Source organism: Miniopterus natalensis, chromosome 7 (genome assembly GCF_054644295.1).
Source record: "Miniopterus natalensis isolate mMinNat1 chromosome 7, mMinNat1.hap1, whole genome shotgun sequence".
NCBI classification, from domain to species: domain Eukaryota; kingdom Metazoa; phylum Chordata; class Mammalia; order Chiroptera; family Miniopteridae; genus Miniopterus; species Miniopterus natalensis.
The window spans coordinates 76,544,965-76,559,888 of NC_142087.1; positions in this window are offsets into that span (position 1 = coordinate 76,544,965).

The following is a 14,924-nucleotide window of genomic DNA, read 5'->3' on the forward strand; positions in this document are numbered from 1 at the left end:
GATGAGAGGTTTAACCTGCTCCCTACCATGTACTGAGTACATAGAGCAATAAGCAAATTAGACAGCATCCTTGCTGTCATGGAGATCAAAACATCTAATAGGGGAGACACACAACTGAAAGGTACCCAGACCACTGTGGAATTGTCACCTGTGATACATGCTGCGCAGTGGTAGGTTACAGCAGGGATTGCTCAGCTAGATAGGGTGGCCCAGGATGTCGTGTCTGTGGACTTCACCTGAACCCTGAAGGATGTCACGGAATGAGGTCTACCTGGAGAGAGAAGGACATTCCAGGTACAGGGAGATGCATAAGGGAAGGCTTTTAACCTGGTGGCTACATTTTGAAAAAAGATCTCAAACCCTAGATTTTTTTTCCATTTTATTATTTTATTTTTTTTCCATTCCCATTCATCCCCCATATACCTTCCTCCACCTAGAGTTTGATCTTGACATAATCTTTTTTTTTTTTTTTTAAATCCTCACCCAAAGATATGTTTTTATTGATTTTTTTTAGAGAGAGAGAAAGGGAGAGTGACAGAGAGAAACATTGATGTGAGAGAGCAGCATTGATCAGTTGTCTCTCATTCTCACCCTGACCGGGGATCGAACCTGCAACCTTTTGGTTCGTTCCAACCAACTGAGCCATCCAGCCAGGGTGATCTTTACATACTTTCGAATGAGTTCAATTCCAACGAACTTCACCTTCACCGTTCTTGTCCTCAACTTCCTCATCTCTTAAACAGTAACAGCAATTTCAACATGAGTGCTTTTTAGGAAACCATGGGAAATCTTACTAATATTTTGATCAGAATTAATGGGAGAAAAATATCTTTTATGTTAATATCATCTCATTTGTAAAATCTTGGATAACAATGTCAGGCTGAATTGTAGTGTCTCAAGCATCCTCATATTTGTAAAGAGGTGGGTAGGGCAGAATCTGAATAAAATTAGAATTCCATACCTCATTTCTCTAATTTCAGTCAAATATGCCAAATCTGAGATATTATTTCCTTCTAAACTCTTGGCTGGAAGAAAAATTCCCAGTGATATTTATGTAATTTACTGTGAATTTAATAAAGTAAAATAAAGTAAAATTCTTTATTAAGTAATTTGCCCCAAACTCAACTGTACTAATTAAGTCTCCATGGATAAATATACTCATAGTCATGTTTTATCAAAGTCAAATACAGGGTAGTACTTGTGTTCATGCACTAATAAACCTGACTTATTAAATAAAGTCTGTGCTATACTCTTTAAATTAAGATTCCATCCATTAATAAATGTTTAATAAAAATGTAAAGATGGAAAATTGTTTGAAGAAGAAATACATCTCCAGTACTTCCAGTTGAATCCAGCTCAGTGAAATGCAAATTTTATAAATTCCCATCCATCAAATAGAAATTTTACTATAAAAGGTTTTCATGGAAATAATAGCTGTCAACTATCAATTAATGCACACGGTCCCATTTTCCTTAAGTACGGCATTGAACTTTAATGAAAGGTTACTTATTCTATCAAATTGCTTTATTCTCCGTAAGATTAAACTTAACCAAAAATTAACATCAGTATTCCATGAAGAGAGCATGCAAACAAAATTCACCTAAATGACAGGGGAGCCTAAATGTTTTTGTTGCACACCGAGAAATCTGCTTCCAATACACATTTTAAAAATGCAAAGAATTCATTTTTTTAACCAATTCTAACAGAAAATTTAACCCATTCTCGACTGTGCGCCTCTCCTGTTTGCTTTGCCTACTTACTCTGAGCCACATATGACACACAAGCATTGTTTTTTGTGTAGGCCGATGGGACACAAGCTCAACTCAGCAGCAGCCAGCCAGTAGGGGATGCGGTAGCAACACCAGGGCTCGAACCCCATAGATTTGCGTTCAAATTCCAGCTCCGTCATTCAGGATCCAGCCGGATCCTGCTCCAGCTGCTTGGTCCCCCTGAAACTAAAATTCTCCATCTGTGAAGTGAGAACAATCCATTTGACTTTGAGGATTGTTGTGCATGAGAAGAAAAGTGGACAGACATAGTCTGGAACACGGCAGGCGTCCAGGGTGGGCAGCCGTGCTCACTGTCACAGAGCCCGCACGGGGTTAGGCGGGCACCACAGTGTCCCAGTGCAGAAGGCCCCGCCCTCCCGGCTGCGCTGTGCAGACTGGGAGGTCTTCATGGATTTTTGCAGCTTTGCCTAATGACACTTATTCAGATCTCTGGAAGTAACAACACAGGAGACCTAGAGAAGAGTGGTTGATAATAATGCTAATGTCCCAGCCATACTCTACTGCCTTTGAAAACTCCCTAAACACCGGGGTAAAATTTTTCTTCCCCAGACCATGAGCGTATCTGTGTGGAATGGCATGAACTAAACGACAAAGTAGAATCAGATTTGGGGTCTCGCTCCAGCTCTGATACTAACCAAACACATGTCCTTGGACAATCCTTGTCCCTTTCTAGACATCAGCTTCCTTACCTGTCAGATGAACAGGGGGCAGGTGTAGGTGGGAAAGTATAAGTAATGGGGAGGGGGGACTCTGGCCAAATGGCACACATGTGCCTCGTCCGCAGGGACGGCCTCTCCTCAGCTCCAGCTGGCTGCTGCCTGCGGGAACCTGGGCCCAGTATTGCCAGATCTGCAAGAAAAGTCAGAAATTCAGACTTGGCAAATAATTAAAAACGATTATTTTAAAACACTGTGCTAGTCAAAGAAAACATATCTACAGGAGGATTTCATGCTTGCGGGCTGCCCGTTTATAACTCTTGGCTGGATGTCTTCTGAAAGCTCTGTCCAGATCTGCAGATTTCTAATTTTAGGGAAGTCTCCTTTCTGTCTGATTCTCTACACTGTAATCCTGAAAAATGATTTACAAAACCCAAATAGATTTTGGCATGAGCTGAGCTTAAATTGACTGCCTTCTATCACAAATTAATATTAACCAGAGCTTGTCAGATACTAAATATTTGTTTTAGGAATACACACAGCCTCGCCTTTCATCTGGGTTAAGCTCTAATCTTTGGCCTGTCAGTTCCAGGATATAGCACTGGATAAATCATGCTCTCTTGAACAGATAGATGCCAGGGCGGTTGTATACAAATGGAACAATGTGTCAATGAACACCCGAGTTCGGGTTACATCTACTATAAACATCGACATTCCTTTGCAATGAGCCCATTTGCTGGTTAAGCAGTTACAGCTTTGGAAGGTTTGATGCTTCTGTGCTCAATCAGGTTCTAATGATTTCAGATATTTGCAATTAATGAACCATTAGATGAATTGGTGGAGCACCATAAGAAGGCTCTAAGAATTGGGTCAAAACCACAGACAGGCTATTACCACGGGGACGGCAGTCGCTGGAGACAAAGTGGTGAGAAACGGAACTAATGATTTTATTTACTGCACCTCACCCCTCCCTCCGCACACTTTCTTTCTCCGTAAAAAATTACCGCTTGACCAGGGTCTGAGTTCAGCAAACGCAGAAAGGAGGCCAAAAGGGGGGGTGGAAAAAGGTTGTTTTGTATTTTTCCAGTTAAGACTTGATGTTCAGAAGACTGAGATGTTCACCGGTACCGAAAAGTGACACCGCTGCTGTGTTTCCCGCGTCTCCCTGGGCCTGCTTCCCAAGCTCGGTGCTTTATTAAGCATGGAACACAGCGGCCATGTTCGAAAGGTGATGAATGCACGTCAGAAACATGGAAATAAATCAGCCCGGCTTCAATATACGACTATATAGGCTTGCTGTAAACCCCAGGGTGGCCATCTTTTAAGAAGCGTGGGTAAGGAGTTGAACACCGGCCGTCACGGCGGCACTTAGAACCTGGCAGCCCCGTGAGTTACTGCGGAGGTGGATGGTGCCTTAGATGAGTTTGCAGTTTGAAAAGTTAAATTAACCCTGAAATAGATGATTGGTTGTCTGCTTCCCGCTTAGGAAGGAGATCCCCAGGAGAACAGGCTCCTGGGGCCATCGCAAAGGCTCCTTCTGAGGCGGGCGAAGCTCAGATCCTTGCTGCATCTATGGTGCCTGTTACTTTTTAAAGCACAGAAAGTCAAGTGTTTTGGAAAAGGGCACCAGCGCCGCCACGGAGACACATTTTCAAAGACAATCCTGTGCCATCTTCATAGTCTGTGCTGTTATCTGGTATTTTGTTGTGTGTTCATTTGCTGATTTGTTCGTTTTTGGTCTCCCTGTTAGGATGGAAGCCCCACGAGGCTCTGTCTCCCCTGGCTACAGAATCCTGGCACACGGCAGGCATTCAGGGAGTGTTTGCTGAGTGGATGCAGAAATGAGTATTTGTTGTCATGAGAGAGTGACTTTGGGATTTGTGGGGTCCTGGAGGAATCTGACTGGCCCTGAGCACTGACATTACTGCTCTGTAGACAGGCTCATTTACTTGCTTATTCAACCTGTCTTTGTTGAGGACTTACTATGTGGTGGACTCTATTCTAAGTATTGCAGATGTAGCAATTCACAACGCACACTTTCCTTACTGTTTTTATAAGGAAAACATAAGTCAAACACATAATTATACAAACAATGAATTTAAATTAAAAGTTAGATAATTGTTTTGAAGAAAAAAATACAGGGGCCAAGAAGGCATGTGATATTTGAGCCTGGTCTAGCTTGGAGAGACCAGGAAGGCTTCTCTGGAAAAGTAACACTTAACCTGAGACCTCAGAGATGAATAAAAGTTGGAAAGTGTTAGGAGCAGGGGGAAAGCATGAGCAAAGGTCCTGAGGTGGGAGCAGCTTCATCTGTAAAATACAAGAGCAAACCAGTGTGGCTGTAGCAGAGAGAGAAAGGTGGGGAGAGAGGGATGTGAAGCTGGAAAGAAAGCAACCTTTGGGTGAAATTACCACGTCTGTGAAAGCCATCCTGAAAGTTCCTGCCTTTGTCCAGAGAGAAATGAAATGTCACCAAAATGTTCTAAGGAAGTAGTAAAGTGATCAAATTTTAATTTTTAAAATTTTAATCACATAAATTAGAAATAACATTATTTTTAAATGGCGAGTCCATTTTTAGTTTGCTTTGGGTTCCCTTACAAGGAAAGGAAAGGAACAGACACTCTTAAGGTAGAGTAAAATAATAAAGAATCAATGGTTGAGGCAAAAGGTCTTACCTCCAGTTACCCACATATTAATCCAGTCTGCTATAGAGACATTTCGTCTTAGCCTATTTCTAAAAGTGATGCCGACTTCAGAGATGTACTGAGATTGGTTGGTTTCCTTTTGAATTAAATAAAAAATTGCTAAAGTGCTGGGTGTTCAAAATGTGTGTTCCCCTTTGCTAAACTTGCATAGATAGTTACTATCAATTCATGAAATTATTTGGCTGATCAATTCTTCCTTCATGTGTACAGCAAGCACATTATAAGTACCTCGCATATGTCGTGCTATAGTTGCCAGGGCTAGAAATGAACATAAAAATTTTCCCTGTGAGCCATGTAAGTGGTGCTCAACAAGTGTTTGATGAACGGCTGAATGATAAACAGTGCGTTCTCAATCAGGAGAGAATACATAATTACATAATGTAAGAAAGAGAACAAAAAGACAGTGCTCTAGGAGAAACCGCTTCTACAGGAGCATAAAAAGAATAGGAGATGGGGGAAGACTCTGGTGAGGAGATAACAATTGACTTGGGCTCTGAAGAATCAATAGGAGTTCTTAAGCCAAAGATATAGCAGAGACATTGGTCAACATACAGAACAGTCTAAATCTTAGACATTTTGTGATTTAACCCCTTGTGTAACACATTCCTATTTTTTCCATGACATTTTCCTTACTATGTTCTTATTTAATTAATATTTTTATTTAAATAGAGCAAACATTTGGCCTTATCTAAAGTAATAAGAGCTTCGAAAGCATGGCTCAATGTGCTAATTTTATTTCTTTCTAGTACATATTTAAAGAAATAAATGTGCTATAAATTGCTTATCCAATGTCCATATCCTCCTTCCATTTTTCTAACAGAACCCCGGAGTGTTGAGTTGTCAGTTCTTTTCTCCATGCATTAATGCGCTTCAAGAGAAGTTGACCTCATTCCCAGTTCGAGAAGGTAGAGCAGAATTAGTCTAAGCCAGTTATCAAAATCTATTTCCTTCTCTAGTGACTGGTTCAGGGGTGGTCATATGACCCCATTCTGGCCAGTGAGCCATAAGGAGTTTTGCTGGGGGATTTCTGGCAAAAGTTTTCTTATTCCTAGGACAGAATGCCTCCTAAGCAGACATCAGAAGAGGCTATTTCTGCATCTGGAGCTGCAGAAACTCACCTTGTGACCAAAAGAAGCCAGTCTGCAGGGAAGGCTCACACATTAAGGATGGCAGAGTGGACACAGGAAGAGAATCTCTGTGTTGATGAGTCACAGAACCACGCTCTTAACCAACTGAGAGTTGCTCTACTTCTGAGTGGCTTACTGTATGAGAGACTGAAAACGGCCAGATAGCAAATATTTTAGGCTTTACTGGCCAAGAGGCAAACATCAAGGGTATTTCGATAAAAAGAGGCAAAACATATTCCCATCAATTATTTATTGATGAAATTCAAAATGCAATAATAATTAATAGAGTGTAATTCTTTTATAGTAGGGATATACGAGTGAGAATAGGCTTTTTAAAGTGTTCTCTCTATCACCACACTGTGTATGAATATTCATCAGTAAAAACCATTCTTTTTTTTTTTAAATATATCTTTATTGATTTCAGAGAGAGAGAGAGAGAGAGAGAAACATCAGTGATGAGAGAGTCATTGATCAGCTGCCTCCTGCATGCCCCCGACTGGGGATCAAGCCCGCAACCTGGGCATGTGCCCTGACTGGGAATCAAGCCCCAATCGCCTGGATCCTAGGTCGACGCTCAACTGCTGAGCCACACATGCCCAGCAGGGCAAAAAACCATTCTTGATTTGCAGATCATAAGAAACAGACAGCGGTTCAGATTAGACTTGCAGGCTATAGTTTGCTAACTCCCATTTTAAGGCAAGTTTTACTTTAAAATTTTATTAGTTGAAGATTACTGTTCACAAATAATCTCTACTATTTATAGCCAAGGGCATTCTAATTGATGCACACTAACCATGAAAATAAAAATTCCTCTATGAATCCCCCCAAACCACCTCACATCTACCAAAGGGACAGTGAGCAAACTTTAGGAAGCAATAGTTTACGTTCATCAAGCACCTACGTGCCTGGTGTTGGGTTCTAAATATTTTATGTGGATGAACGAATTGAATCCTTCCAAGCCCAGGTGGTGGGCACTGTGATCATTGCCGTTTTGCGCAGGAGGAGATCGTGTCACAGAGCATTTAGAGGGCTCTCTGCTAAGGTGAGGCGCTTAGTCAGTCACCGCCACTGTGATGCGCTCTGGCCTCGTCTCTGTTTCTGCGCAAATGAACCATGCACGTAATCTTGTGTCTGATTCAAACTTCCCAAACTAACCTCCATATCTCAGGGAAGTCGGATATGGAAACAGATGATGCAGCTTTAAAAAAAATTATCATTACATTTTTTTATGGTTAAGAAGCATCTGGAGCAATTTAAGACGTTAGAGGGGAAATAAGATGTTTTACAACGTAATACGCCATGCGAGCGGGAAACTGAGCCTTGAAAAACAGCCGGCCCTGTGCCTTCCGCTGCAGGCTTATCCGGATCAGGGAGCGTTACTGCTGGGAGGGGAGCTCTTTATTTATTTAGTTTTGAAGTTTTTTTCTTTAATTCTAGCATTCCAGGGAATAATGGAGCACTCCAAATAATAATTTATACTAAGGATGGAGAAATCATAACCTTCACTGGGGAGGAAACAAAGGATAAAAATGTGACTCATTAAAAAGCAAAAAAAAAAAAAAAAAAAGATTGTAAATAAGCCCCTATAATTATGCACACAAAGGAAAGTCAACTCCAAATGGTTCAGTAACCTCATCACCAGCCTTACTAATAACCACTGCAGTACTCAGTCGCTCCCTTACGGTAATGAGCAGCACGCAATGAAAAAAACCCATGTAAACATGAGCAACAATTTCTATCTAAATACAAAACAAAAGACAGTGACTCACCTTAAGGTTTGCTATTGAGCTCTAGTGCCGAGAATTTTAATTTACAATCTGTCCCTTCCTTTAAAAGGTCAACCGAGGGGGAAATGGGGCAAAATTATGAAAGTTGCCTTTCTAACTAGACAATACAGGTCACCGTGACCTCCCCCAGTGGTGGTCCCATCTGAAATGAACCGGGAGAAGCAGTGCTTCCATAATTAACCAAATTTAAAGACAATAACTAGCAAACATTTTTGCCATCCTCAGAGCTGTCCTGCTGCCGTTAACATTTCTATGGTTCTCCAACTGCATTGTAAATCAGGAGTTATCCAAAAAGACAATGCAACAATGAGAATGCAAAGTCTGTGTCAAAAATCCAGATATCAGCGTCTCCCTCTGTCTGCCAGCCTTTTAAAATTTATTTTATTTTCTCTAGCAAGGTAGCCACAAACGCATCATCATCATAACTTTTAACTCAGAAAAGGATTTTTACTAGTTGAGTCAAGAAACAATACAGAATATAGGTTTTACCCCTTACACCTGCCCTTCCTTCTCTAGAATTTATTCTGAAAGACCAGAAAGAAAAAACTCTCCGTGAACAGGGAAGAAAGGACCAAAGAGCACTATGCAAGACAGACATAAAACAGTCTATAATAAGGCAGCGACCATTGACACTTTATGTTTGTCTTTTTGCCTGTCAAGGCCATTGATAAAGTTCTGCCCCAGACTCACATCTTTGTTTCCTCTCAGTGATGGTTGCTCAACATAAAATTAGATTGTCTCAAACATTCCTATTGGGACAGAGAGAGATCAGTCAGATTTTTAAAAAGATGATGTTTCATCTGTTGGACTGGGTTAAATCTCTGTATTTTTGACCATACTCCATTTCCAGCTCCTTCAAGAAATCATTTGTGGCTCTGCTTCTTGGGTAATGTAGCTGACTTCACCCAAAAGAGAGTAGCTCTCAGTTTTGTTGCATATTCCTGGGCTCCTGGATGCTTATGTGTTTGTACATCACACACTCCACTCAAGGGTTCTCTTGGATTTTCTGGACAGAGCAAACCCATTCAAGTATCCCATCCCCAGCTACCCGGATGCTTCTGCCAGGATGTCATTTAGGCATAGGCGATGCCAATCATGAAGATTTTAAAGTCTGTTTAAAATTTTCAAGAATATTCTGTATCCCAATCACACATCCCCCAGTATGAGCGGTCTCAGACGTTCATATTCTGTCCTTGAGTGGATTTTCAAAAATGAAACCTCTCTCTCTCTGCCAACTTTGGAGCTTTAGGATTATCTATTTTCATTAAGTCCTTTGGTGCATTAGTTCATTCAATAACTACATACCGAGTACTTGCAATATCCTAGGCACTGTTCTAGGAGTTGGGGACACAGTGATGACCAAGATGAACAAGACACTGTGGAACTAGCATTATGAAGGGAGTTTCTAGAAGAGAAACTCTCCACAGCCTATTCAGGGAGAGGAACCCATAATTAGAAATGACAATTGCTCATGTATTTGGGGCCAGAACTGCTATTGTGTTAGATATGAAACCATTGTTTTACCCTCTCAGGGGTCATCGTGTTTTCTCTGGGCTTCTTTTTTGTGTGTGTCTGCTCCATCCAGCCAGCTGTCTGTTCTTGGTGCAGTGTGCTACAGCTGGGCAGAGAGCGTGCAGCAGGCAGCCCAGGCTCTGCCTCTTTACCCTCCGTGGAGACTGAGGGCTGGAGGTTGCTTGCTGGGAAGGGTGGCTGTTCATCTGCAACTCTCAGCAAATTGTACAGGTTCACGCTCACTCTTTTTGTCCCTGTTGCTTAGCTTGTTGGATATGTGGTGGGAAAGAGACAGGCTAAGCCTCTGGGCTTCCTGGCCCCTCCCTCTCCCTCTCCCTCTCCCTCTCCCTCTCCCCCTCCTTCTCCCCCTCCCTCCCTCCCTCCCTCCCTCCCTCCCTCCCTCCCTCCCCCCCTCCCTTCCTCCCTTCCTTCCTCCCTTCCTTCCTCCCTCCCTTCCTCCCTCCCTTCCTTCCTCCCTCCCTCCCTCCCTCCCTCCCTTCCTTCCTTCCTTCCTTCCTTCCTTCCTTCCTTCCTTCCTTCCTTCCTTCCTCCCTCCCTCCCTCCCTCCCTCCCTCCCTCCCTCCCTCCCTTCCTTCCTTCCTTCCTTCCTTCCTTCCTTCCTTCCTTCCTTCCTTCCTTCCTTCCTTCCATCCAGACATTTTATTTTATTGTAAGGGAATTTCTAAAAAAAATGAGATTCCCCATATTACAAAATTAATATATATTCATTGTAGGAAATTTTAAAAATAGAAATCCCTAATATTCTCACTCCTCAGATACAACTACTATTAATATTCTATGCCCACATTTGTATGTGCAAGTACAAATGGAAAATTACCCAACATGATTCTCGAATGAAAAATATCTTTGAAACATCCATACCTATATATCATAGGCCCATTAGGTAAGTTCACCCAATAAAGAAGTGTAAATATTGGAAAATGAAAGATTCCTTAGAAATGCTCACCCTTCAGAGATAACCACTGATAGCAGCTTGGTGTACATACTTGCAAAATTTTGAGATAGGTATGTGTGAGTATATATTTTTCTATACAAATATCAATACATGCCAGTTTTTTCATATCCTTTTAAATTCAGTATAGTGAATGGATATACATTAATTAAATTAAATTTTTCTTTTTAGCAGACATTTAAGGCATTTCTATTTTTATAATTATAAACCAATTTTTCATAGTTGTCCAAATATTTCCTTAAGATATACTGCTATATCAGGGCCAAGAAGTGTGACATTTCTAATCAAAGTGAAGGGAGAACATATTGGGTAATTAAGTATCAAAGAGATATGCCCAAACTAAATAAAATAAGGTCAGCGTGACTCAGTTGGTTGGGCATTGTCCTGTGCACCGAAAGGTTGTTGGTTCGATTCCTGGTCATGGCCCATGCCTGGGTTGCTGCCTCAGTCCTCGGTAGGGAGCATGCAAGAGGCAGCCGATTGATGTTTCGCTCACATCAGTGTTTCTCTCTCTGTCCCTTCCTCTGTCTCTCAAAAAAAAAAAAAAAAAAAATCAATTAAAAAAAAGATACAATATTGGGAAGTTCTTATGTGAGCATGATAATCAGCAGTGCAAGAGGCGGTGCCTGAATATAATAAAAGCAAAAACAAAACAAAAGCCCACAACTTCTTTTGCAAGGGGGCACCTTAAAATACAGAGGTGAGAAGCTGATGGCAGAGTAGTCTAGGTTTTTACCTGATTTCTGAGGCACCTGTGGGAGGGGCACAGAACTCACTGCTGTGTAATGCAGACGTTTTGATATTAATCCCTTGTCTTGTGCACCAGCCTGCACGCTGGCAGAGTGTGGTTCCCGGGAGTGACCTGGCACTTGTGTGTGATGTCTACACTGGAGCCTGGGACAGTCACACACCAGAGGATAAATGTACTTTGGAAAGCAGATGGGCTCTGCTTTGCAAAGACTCCCGATACATACATTCTAACTTGAATAAACCATACATATTTGGAAGGAGAATGATTATGTTGTAAAGGGGTTGCTCACTTTTAGGGCATTTAAACCAAAGTATTCTTTTGTTGTTGTTGTTAATCCTTACGCAAAGATATTTTTTCCATTGATTTTTTAGAGAGAAAGAGAAACGTTGATGTGAGAGAGACACATTGATTGGCTGCCTCCTGCACATGCCTGCACCTCGGGGATTGAACCTGCAACCCAGGCACGTGTCCTTGACCAGGAATGGAACCTATGACCCTTCAGTGCTTGGGCTGACACTCAAACCACTGAGCCACACCTGCCAGGGCACAAAGTGTTTTTCAGCTTGGCAAATCCTGAGCACATCTGAGGGAGGATTTAATTTTTAAATCACTTAAACAGGATCTATTGTACATGCTTTCAAATACCTTGCTTGGGATGGGAATGCCATATTCTCTCTGTGACAAAAAGGCAAGGTAAAATTTTTCATGTCTGTGTCGTCTCATCTAGTTTCCAGACATTGCCTGGGTTATCTTAAAACAGCTAGGAAAGTTATCATCAGAAATGGGTCCAAGTCAGTTGTCCTAGTTTGATTTTGTGACTTTGTTTAAAGGCTGAGCAGAGATCTACTCAACATGGGTCTTGAAAACGTTGTTGCTTGATCTCTCTATGCATCTTTCCTGTCCATCCATACATACCTGAGAAGAAGTACTCTAAGCACATTGAATCTATATATTCTCAGAGTCTCTATTCATTATAGTAAGTTCCAGAAAAAAAAAAAAAAAAAAAAAAAAAAAAAAAAATATATATATATATATATATATATATATATATAAAAGAAATACTAAAAAAAGAAAAGGGAAGAGAAAAATATTCTATTTATTAATAAGTCCCTTTTAGCCAGTGGGGTTCCAGAGGAATCTGGGACATCAATAGTTCCTCAACTGCAAAGAGATTTCCTTGTCTTGTGAATTCTAAAAATCTCTGAAGGCCAATATGGATTCGAAACACACTGATAGGATTAGAAATAGTGTTTTCAATAAAAAATGCATAACAGAGTAAGACATGAAATAACGTGTTTCTCTTTGAAACCGTGAAAGTGCACCACCATATTTGTCTAGAAATATGTATGTGAAATTTAAACAACCCCTGAAGACATCCATCTAATTTTTTTTAGTTTGCTCTCAATTGAAATTCCACGCTCTCCAAGTTTGTGCTGCTGGCTCCCAACTTCACACTCTCCCTCGCTCTTGTTTCCCTCAATTTCCTTCCCTTTATGACCCTTTTCGGTTGCGCCCCTTGATTTATGGTCATTGGTTTGATTGCTCTGCTTTGCTTTATGGCAGTTTATGTCATACTGGTCTTGTCATAAATGACTACCATAAAATGAGGTAAAATATCATAAAACATTAGTGAGTCCCTGATACTCAAGGTTCCTCAGAATAAGCCCTGACAGGTACCAACCGCAGAAAAACAGATTTGGCCATTTGAAAGGCGCAGCATTTGTAAAAATGATAAAAAATAATAATAACACTCACAAAGGTTTGCTGAAGTCTTTCTGTGTCCCAATCACCGGGGTACGCTCATTTCATGGGTTATCACCTACAAGGCTCGTGACTTCTCTATATGGCAGGGACTATTATCGCCCCTGTTGTGCAGATGAGGAAACTGAGGCATGGAGAGGTGCAGCGCAGCCAGTAGGTGACAGAAATACCACACTCTTACTCCAGAGCCCATGCTGTTAACCACGATGTGTCCAGGTGCTGCAGCTCACCCTGGGGCAGATAAGGGGAGCAGTTGATTGAAACGTGGAGTGTAGCTTTTGGTGGACAGTTTCCGTGCCCTGACGTTCTTCCTACCTTCAGACCTCTGCTCCCCTGCCTCTGGCACTCAAGCCCCCCGACACGCTGTGATGAAGCCCAGATGCCCTACATGCCTTTTTTTCGCCACACCGTCTAGTCCCCAAATATTTGCGGCATCATTTCCTTTCCAATTCACCCAGCTCCCTTCTGAACTTGTCGTCGATGTCTCAGCCAGAGCTTCTGGAGCTGGAAGCCCGAGTTCCCTTTAACTCAAACGGAGGCTGTGGCCGTGAGCCCTCATCCCGCTGACCGCTGTCAGTGCCTTCCTCTGCGCTCCGCCTGACCCCCGCCCCCTCATGCCCTGTCTCATGCCCCTGTCCCTGCCCCACTGGCCTTCCTCTGACCCGAGAATTCTTTTCTAACTTGGACCCTTTCCTAGAGTCCTTCGTCCCTAACTCTTGCCTGCCTTTGTCTTTATATAGTCGGCCTCCTCGTCAGGCAAGCTCGTCTGCCACCCAACCTTCACAGTTCTGCGCGGACCGTTCGGTGATTCCTTACTTGTGGATGATCTATTTCCCCATCTGGACTGTCAGCTCCGTGAGGACAGGGCAAGTGCCTATGGGTCCACGGAAGCTGTCCTGGCATTTGGCACAGGGCCTGGCCCAGCAGCCGCGTGGCCTTGCCTGGGTCATCATTCCTCACCCGGCTGCAGGGCTGGAAGGCCGGGCACTCGTCTCCCGTCTCTTAAAGGCCGCAGAGCACCCGCGTTGGCATCGTTGGCTTCCCGGGGGACCGCCTCAGCGCCCCGTGGCTGGCTGTGGTATAGCTGTCCTCACAGAACCGTGGCCCCCAGAATAAAGGATTGGGCCGCACTGGGGCTGGAGGGGGTATAAAAAGTGGAGAATGGGTCTAAGACAAATTAGTACAACAGTTTCTATGGTATCTTTAATTCATTAAAAGAAACCTTTGGGCATTTTGATTAAGAAAAAAAAGAGAAGAGAAATACGAACCAGGGCAAAATAGAATCAGTGTATTTTTCTCTGGGTTTTTTTTTCCGCTTCTCATCTGCTCTCTTTCCCAAAAATCTTTCTAGGTTTCTTCTGTCACATCCATAGTGAAGTGTAAATTATAGTTTCTAATATAGATGGCCATTTTCAGTGAATTTTAGCAAGGAACAAAATTTCGTCTGAGACTGAAATTTGGCATCCCTCTGCTTCTTCATGCTGGGAACTATTTTTTTTTTTTTTTGTCTTTGCAAAATGCGATAACATAAATGCTGTTGCTTTTATTTCTAAATGGTACAGCACCAAGCTAAGAAAGGGGAGGGAAACAGGAGCGCCTCCCATCTCTGGCCGGCCTTGCAACCCTGATTCACAGTGCATCCACACTACATGGGAGAAGTCAAATCGGGGTCCTGCAAAAATGGGAGGCTGCTTTTAATTGTACTCACTTCTAATCCCTTCCTCTCTTTGCGAATTCTTTATACCCTGGCACTCCCGGATAACTAGGCTGCCACGTGGGAAAGCCTGCTACACTCAACAATTAACATTTGATGTGACACCATTTGGAAGGCTGGCAGCTCACAGAGCATATGGAGGATTTCA